This window comes from Pinus tabuliformis, chromosome 9, assembly GCF_031772625.1.
Source record: "Pinus tabuliformis cultivar Carrire ecotype Pingquan chromosome 9, CPIR1, whole genome shotgun sequence".
Taxonomy (NCBI): domain Eukaryota; kingdom Viridiplantae; phylum Streptophyta; class Pinopsida; order Pinales; family Pinaceae; genus Pinus; species Pinus tabuliformis.
In genome coordinates this window covers 1180213467-1180222229 of record NC_142307.1, presented here as the reverse complement: position 1 = coordinate 1180222229, position 8763 = coordinate 1180213467, and positions in this window count along the sequence as shown.

Genomic DNA, 8763 nt, shown 5'->3' with positions numbered 1-8763 from the left:
GGCGGTATTTTCATAGTCTAGTACTTGCAGCCAATCTTGTTGTTTGTAGATCAGCCTTATGTTATCTGGCAGCCCTTTACTTAGATCTACTTCCACGCAGATGCGTGCGAAAGTGAAAATCCTTTCATCAATCCTTTCCAGATCTGTTTTGATGTATTTCCCTATACTGTTCCCGATTCCTTCCAAGACTCTTTCACTCCAGAAGTGAAGGGGAAGGTTATGCAAGCGTACCCAAACCGAAACTTTTGATACAGTCATTTTGTTTGGGTCAAAATCTTTGAACCATGGGACCATGAACAGCCCCGCCGTTCCCCAGAACCAGGGCCCAGCGCTGATGATAGTATCTCTTATCTCCTTAGATGTAAATCTGACTATGAAAAACCCTTTGGAACATAGATGAATGTCGCATTCCATGGTCCAATTGGTAAAAATCCAATGAAATAGGTCCATTGGTTTTGGCCAGAAGCTGTTGAAGCGACATATTAGAGCTTGTGTTTCATATGACTTAACATAATCATCAAGCCCTGTAGAATCAATATTAAAGGCTCGAGTTTGTCCTAGCTGGTCAACTATATAGGGTCGGGGTATGTATCCACCTTGATCTGGGGAGGATCTTGTTTCTCTGTTGCCTTGGAGAATGTTTTTGTAGGATGAAGCTCCCTTAGGTTTGTGCTGGGGTGCTGTTTTCCCCTTGTTCACTCCTGAACTACTTGGCTGTCCCTGAGATGGGGCCCCTCCTCTCAGCCTGAGATTCAATCCAATGGTTTCTCCTGGATTGATCTCGTAACTTCCCAGGGTTCTGTTGTCCTGGAGGGACCACCTGCCACTAACTAAGTGTTGGATCTGGCCAGGATAGCCAGTCATTTCACAAATTTGTTGCTTTAGCTGCGAAACAGAGCTGTCTGAACTTACCCATACTAAGAGAGATTTCATCTCAGGGGTTTTAATAAAGATCTGAAATTGATTTTTAGTTACCTGATATCTGCGTTTTAGCTGAGCTCTGTCTGAACCGGTGTCTTTGCTGGTTGCCAGATGGTCCAGGTGTGTGCATTCTTCCAGATCTTGCCTCCTATTGGGTCGATCTGCTGCGTGCCCTCTGCTCAATCGATGCCCATTCCCACCGATCTGCTGCCTGGGTTCTGTATAGTCTTGAAACTTGCTCCAAACAGTTAGATCTGGCCTGGATCTATAATATTTGGGGCTCAGATCGAGTAGATCCGGCCCAGATCTGCAGAGATTGTGCCATGCAATTATGTGATGTGGCAGATCTGCAACATGCAGTCCCCCATCTTTGCATGCAGAAGTCGTGAGAGAAGAAACAATGTTGGCGTGAACGATCCATCCAAACCCTGGCGATTTTCTACCTTCGAATTGGGTTCTGAACTCAAAAGCGATTGTTGTGTGCAGATCTCTAATCTCGTGCTTCTTCGCGGGCTTCACGTCCAGATCCGTCTCTGATATGTTTGGCCCATCAAGCAAAAGATGATTTGGGCGTATGGTATCTGTTGTGCCAGGACCGTCGAGTATTTTCCAGGCGATTAGCCACAAACCAAAACCTGTGCCGGCATCTCGAATAGGGTCAGGGCGCTCCAGCACCACGCTCTTGAGGCCGGTCCTGTTGAGGGCATTGACTGTGACCAGCCCTACACCCCCGCCTCCACCGACCACAGTGTCTGTGATTTCATTATCTGCGCAGGAGAAAACCTCAACAATGGCCATCTCTCCCTGTCGGAAAACCCGGTATGTTATGAATTTTCCAGAATATACACCTGGTTGTTGTTATGTTTTGAGTGCGCACTTGTGAAATTCCAAATTGCATGTTGGTTATGTAAAGGGGATATATATATATATATATATATATATATATATATATATATATATATATATATATATATATATATATATATATATATATATATATATATATATATATATATATATATATATATCATATGTCTTTCATGGTTTTCGGAGATCTGTCTTACATTTTCATAGAAGTTTAGATATCATTTCAGATATCTAAACACCAAACAACAACAACATTGAGATTTTTCTTTCACTCAACTTATAACATATTGCATCTGTCTTCATCAATGTTCTTCTTCCGTATGCTATTCACTTATGACATTTCATTTGCAATATTTGGTGCATTTGCTAGTTATAGGTCATTTAAAGATTATAAATGTCTTCAGAGTTTCACTTCTAATTGAGTATTCAACTAAACATATTGATTCTTTTATACATAATTATTTTTCCCTCCACCCACTTTTCATAACTTCCATAACCATTAGGCAAGGAATTGCAACTTCGATGTTGCTTTGCTTGTTTAGTAAAATATTACCGAGACTTCAATTTATTGAAAGTTGTAGAATTTACAATTTATGAAGTTTCAAGGTCTAATTTTTAAAAGTCTAATGCTTTAAAGGGTGCTAGCTCAATGGAAGAGCACCTGCTTCACAAGCAAGAGGTTGGTGGTTCGATTCCATCATGCCATGACATCCATATGGAATGGCAGCTATCAATTTTTGGTGACGGAGGCTCTTTTGACTGTCACCAATGAGCTTTGGTGACATTTTTTGACCCTCACCAAAATATGAAATGGTGACGGTCAACAAACACTACCATATATACACATCAATAATGAGGGCCCTCAAAGGTTTGTAACCATAAATTGTTTTTGTTGATATGAAATGGTGACGGTCGATGTCCATCATTATAGTCATTATTCGTGATGGACCTTGAATGTCACCACAACACCTATATTTTTGTCAATGCGGATTTTGGTGATGGTCATCGAATGTCACCATATATATGCACTAATAGTGACGACCATGGAAGATCCATCACAATAAATAGTTGTTATTCATATGAAATGGTGAAGGTCACTATTCGTCATTATAATTAATATTTGTGATGGACCTTGAATGTCACCATAATACTTATACTTTTGGTGACGCCACGTTTGGTGACATTCTGTTTTTCATGACGGAGGCTATGTTCCATCACAATTTCTCATATGAAATGGTGATAGTCACTATCCATCATTATAAATCATTATTGGTGATGGAATTTGAATGTCACTACAACATCTATACTTTTGGCGACACCACCTTTGGTGACATTCAGTTTTTTGTGACGAAGGCTATGGTCTGTCACCATTGCTCATATGAAATGGTGAGGGTCTCTATCCATAATTATAAATCATTATTGGTGATGGAATTTCAATGTCATTACAACAACTATACTTTTGGCGACACCACCTTTGGTGACGTTCAGTTTTTGGTGACGAAGGCTCTTTTGACTGTCACCAATGAACTTATGGTGACATTTTTGGCCCCTCACCAATGTCCTTTTTTCTTGTAGTGAAAAAAGGTCGTAAAACCAATAACTAACTTCTTCAACACTTAGGAGAGTTTATACTTAATTTGGGTAGAGTTTCTCCCATGATTTCACTCTTCCCTCTTATCTCCAAATCCCAATGATGAAAGTCATCTCATGGAATGTGTGCAGCCTGAAAGGAAAATGCAGGCAACAAATCTTAAAATACCAAATTTTAAAATAAAAACCTCATATCCTTTTTCTTCAATAGACGAAATGCCCTCACAAGCTCGGTAAACTTGTTAATTCATTTTGGAATAATTGTGATTTCATAACCCAATGTGAAATGGGTGCCTTAGGAGGCATAGAGATACTTTGGAATCCTTCCACTATCACCCTTAAGGATTTATTTTCTTCAACCAAAATTTGGACAACTTTCTTCCAACCCATTGGTTCCTCACAATTTGGATTTATTTATAATGTTTAAGGCCTCAACACTCCTCTAGAAAAATAATTTTCATTTCAAATCGTTACATAATTTCTCTCCTAATACACCCTACACAATGGATCCTAGGAGGGGATTTCAACTTGATTTGATATTTGTAATAAAAGAATCGACGTGTAAGAAAGTTGGAAGAATAGGCCTCACTCTTCAATGCCTTCATTGATAATTATAAGATGGTAGGCATTCATACCTCCAATGGAGTCCACAACTGTAACAATAAAAGGGGGGGAATTTCATCAAGTGGCTTTAAGGCTAGATCAGCTCCTTGTCTCTAAATCACTCATCTAGTCTAGGATTAGCTTGGAATCATATATTCTCCCAAGTTATGGCTTAGATCACCAATCGATTGTTCTTCAATTGATTTCTCGACATGTAATATACCCCTTTGTTTTGAGGTCTTTTGCATCACCATCCAAATTTCATATCCAATATCGAAACATGTTGGGATGAATTTGCTTTCATTCCTCGATGTATAATGTTTCACTTTCAATAAAGGCTAAAATATATTAAGTAGAAATTAAAATAATGGAATGTGGAATACTTTGGTAACATCTTCAAGGAAAATCATAATCTATAGGTGAAAATGAAAGAGGTTCAACAGTCCATTATTCCAGAGGTAAGGATGGAAGAATTGATGGAATCTGAAGGGTCTTGCAAAAACAGTTAAAAGAGAGGATGGCACAAGGGGAGATTATTTACATGTATAAATCTAGAGTAAAGTGGATGAAAGAGGGAGAAAGAAATACAAAGTTCTTCCATAAATCAATGCTCAACTATAAGCAACAAAATTGCATAACTTGCATTTTTGATTAATACAACTAGTTCGTGGAAGAAAATGAAGATGTCTCACATATCCTCTCTCATTAATTTGGGTCTATTCTCATCCAGTCAATCTCTGATGGGAGAGTGGACATTCAATCAACCACTCATCATATTCCCAAACTTGTCTTTGAGAATCAGAATGTCTTGATTCTCCTTCCAAGAGGTAGAAGAAGTCATTATGATCATGCCAAGGGATAAAGCTCTAGGTCCTGATGGTTTCACAGCTGAATCATTTCATGCGTGTTGGGATATTATGGGAAGGGATGCCTGGAAAGGAGTAGAATACTCTTGAGGTTCTGTCTCACTGCTTTCATCCTCTAGCACTACCTTCATTTCACTAATTCCAAAATCCTACAAGATCTCATCTCCTACTGATTTTCACCCCATAGCCCTCTGTAATTTCATTTATAAAATCATTTCTAAAACCATCGCAAACAAGCTCAAGCATCTTCTACCTTCTCTAATCTCCTCTAAGCAAACAGACTATGTAGAAGGAAGGAAAATTCTAAATAACATCATCCTAGCACAAAAGAATATCCACTCACTTTGTACTTCTAAGAAACTAAGAATGATATAGAAACTTGATATGTCAAAGGATTTTGATAAAACTAAATGGAAATTCATCTATCACACTCTCATGGCTTATGTATTTCATAAAAAATTGATGTATTGGGTTATGGAACTCATTTCCAAAACATCCTCTGTAGTTTTGGTCAATGGATCTCCCTCCCTACCTTTACCCCTTCCAAGGGCTTAAGGAAAGGAGACCCTATCTCTCCCTATATCTTCTTGTTGGTTGCCAAAGGACTAAGCCATTCCATCAATCATGTGCTCTCCCAAAAAAATATCAAAAGTCTTCCCCTTGGCTCTAATAATCAATGTTATGCCCATTATGTGTATGACACCCTCCTTATGGGTTATCCCTCCATTCAGGTGGCACTACAATTAAAAAAAATCTTAGATACCTTTTTTACAGCCTCTGGCACTAACATAAACAAAATTAAATGTCAAATTTTCTTCTTCAATACCCCTTAATCAATCCAAATTCATATTTCTTTTTTCTTGGGCTTCAATAAGAGCTCACTTATGTTAAAATACTTATGGTCTCCCCTCACTAGCAATCCCTTTCACTTATCAGTGTGGGAAGAGATTCTTCTTAGAGAAAATCTCTCAAATTGGACCTTCAGAGCCTTGAATTTTGTTGAGCGCTTTATTCTCCTAAAATTAGTACTTCAATTTACGCCTACTGACATTATTTTGGCCTTAGTTTCTCCTAAAACTATACTCAACAAGGTCTACAACCTTCAATGCTCCTCCTTGTGGTGGGGACGATGTTAATTTAGAAATAAAATGGGCCCTAATTGCATGAGATAAGTTGTGCCTTCCTAAATATGCATAGGGCCTTAGATTACGAGACCTATGGATTCCAAGCCAAGCATTGAGTGCAAAAGCATGGTGCAGATGGCTAAAAAGCCCCTCAGCTAAGTGGTGTCAAATGTAGACTAAAAAGTATTTGCAAGTTATTCACTCCTCTCAATTAATCAGAATGATAGAGGCCCCTCTTGGTTCTCACATATGAAATGCTCCTTGGAATAACAAATCCCCTATTCAGGACCACTGCTTCTAGGAAGTCCACACTGGTATGAAAGTCCTATTCTCGGAGGTTTCTTAGAACCAATTGCTTAAAATTTCTTCTTTATCCAACTCCTTCCATCTTAGAAATAGTTTCCATCAAAGACGACTTAGTATTTGGTGGCTCATTATTAGTATTACATTTCTTCCAATTTTCTTTGGCATCCTTGGAAAATTCAATAACTAATATATGAAATGTCTCATTTGGAAGAGCAAAAAATCTTACAATTAGTGTTAGATGTTATAAATATTGAAGTGCAGGTGGAAAATGATATTATGCATTGGGGGTATGGTCCATCTAGAGCTTTTAAACTCAAGGAGGCTTGCATGATATTGACACAAAACCACTTGGTTGAGTAGAACCATATTTGGAAGCATCTTTGGAAGCTCAGGAACTGGCCTAAAATCACCTTTTTCCTTTGGATACTCCTTACAAATAAAACCTTGACTTGGGATAAGCTTCAAAAGAACGGTTTTATAGGTCCTTCCATATGTATGTTATGTGACACTCAAGAGGAGAATCATAATCATTTATTTCTCACCTACTCCTCCAATGTGTCGTGGGAGTAGTTAGAAATTGCATTCAGAGGATTGAATTGTGTGCTCCAATCCATCTATTCCTAATTGGAAAACTAGAAAGGATCCCCTTTTTGTAGTCCCCTTCTTAATCAGGGTTGGATTCTAATTACAGAATTTATAACTTGGAATATATGGGAGGAAAGGAACAGGCATATTTTCAAAATCTCCTCATCTTCATGGAAGGACATCTCACATCTTATCCTCTCCCAACTGTAAGAATCATTGCCTCATAAAATTGGGCTTCCCAAGATTGGGAATACCCTCCAGCCGAGCAGATCATATTGCACTATCTTGGGATCTGTCCTTCAAATGTAACCTCTCCTAGTCCTTCCCTTTCTCCTTGGTTTTTTAGTCATATGACCTAGTACCCTCCTTCCTCTATCCAAGCAAATAATTTTGTACTATCTTCGAATCTATCCTTCAAACATCACCTCTCTTAGTCCTTCCATTTCTCCTCATTCTGTTATTCCTACGACTTGGTCCCCTCCTTCCTCCAACTTCCTAAGGCTTAATTTTTTATGGTGAATCTTGAGGCAATCCTGGACCAGCTAGTTATGGCCAAGTCTTTAGAAATAACACAAGAAAAATCCTTAATATCTATGTTGGAAAACTCAACATCACCACAGGAAATGAAACATAGCTATGGGGGATTGAATTTGGCCTATTGGTTTCTTGGAAATTGAAATATCATCAGTTCCTTATAGAGGGGGACTCTTTAGTTATTATTTGTATCTTTAAAAATATTCAATGTCACTCGCTTCTCTCTAAAATATCTAGTTGCTATCACATTTATTCACATATATTCAGAGTAGCCTCACTCCTCAAGCGTCTCCATGCCCCCATGCATTTTATCTTGAAAATCACACACTTGACATTGATAGTACTTCTTTAGATGAGTGATGGTCTCAAGCTATCCCTGATCCATTTCGAAATTTGTGTTTCTCCATTGTACTTCAAGACTATTCCTTCCCCCCCCTCGAAATTTGTGTTTCTCCATTGTACTTCAAGACTATTCCTTCCCCCTCCCCCCCGTGAGTGTGGGATCTAGCTAAATATCATCATCATGAATAGACAGTATGGTCACAATGGAAATATGGCCTCTCAACCGCTCTCTTCAGTGCACTGGTACATTTCTAAGTTAAATTCTCATGTGGAGGAATTTACTAGTCTGGTGTGGTGATACGCTCTTTCAAATTTTGGCTTATAGGTTAATGACGACAAATAATTATTATTTATAAGGTGTCCTTGCAATGATGGCATAGGGAATTGTTAATGTGTGTGGCACCTTTTTTCAGGTATGCCCGTGTTTTATTTAAGTAATATAGTAGATCTCTTTAGGTCATTGCATATGCTTCCCTTTAGTTTCCATGTCAAGAGTTCTTGTAGCTACAATGTACTCCTCATCTAGTCCACCTATTGTTTCTTACTGGTTCTCCCAAAGGTGGAAAATTTGTGTGTCACTACATCTCTGATTTTATCCTCATCATCCTCTAGTATCTACCTAGTCACTCTGGGGATCAAGTTGGCCTACAAGACTCACCTTGATGGTTCAATTTTCTCTGAGGATTATCTAGCTACTTTTATTTCGTAGAATTACTTAACCTTCATCATTGAATTAGGCCCAATTCTATTAGTCAAATTCATAGTTTCATTTCATCACATTTTGGATTACAAAAATCCAAATTGGAAACAGCGGAAATTCTAACTGTAAGCCTCCCTTGGTCCTTGCCCTATTGTTCCTTCAAACAATGCACGAAATCAGGCTAAGGCAAGCATCTCAAGGTTCGTGACTTGAATGTTCATGGATCTAGAGTTTGTAACCTAATTTTTTGTGACATGAGTGTTTGTGGCTTACCACTTCAGAGTATTAAAGTTCATACCATGGCTGATGAGATTAAACATTCTAG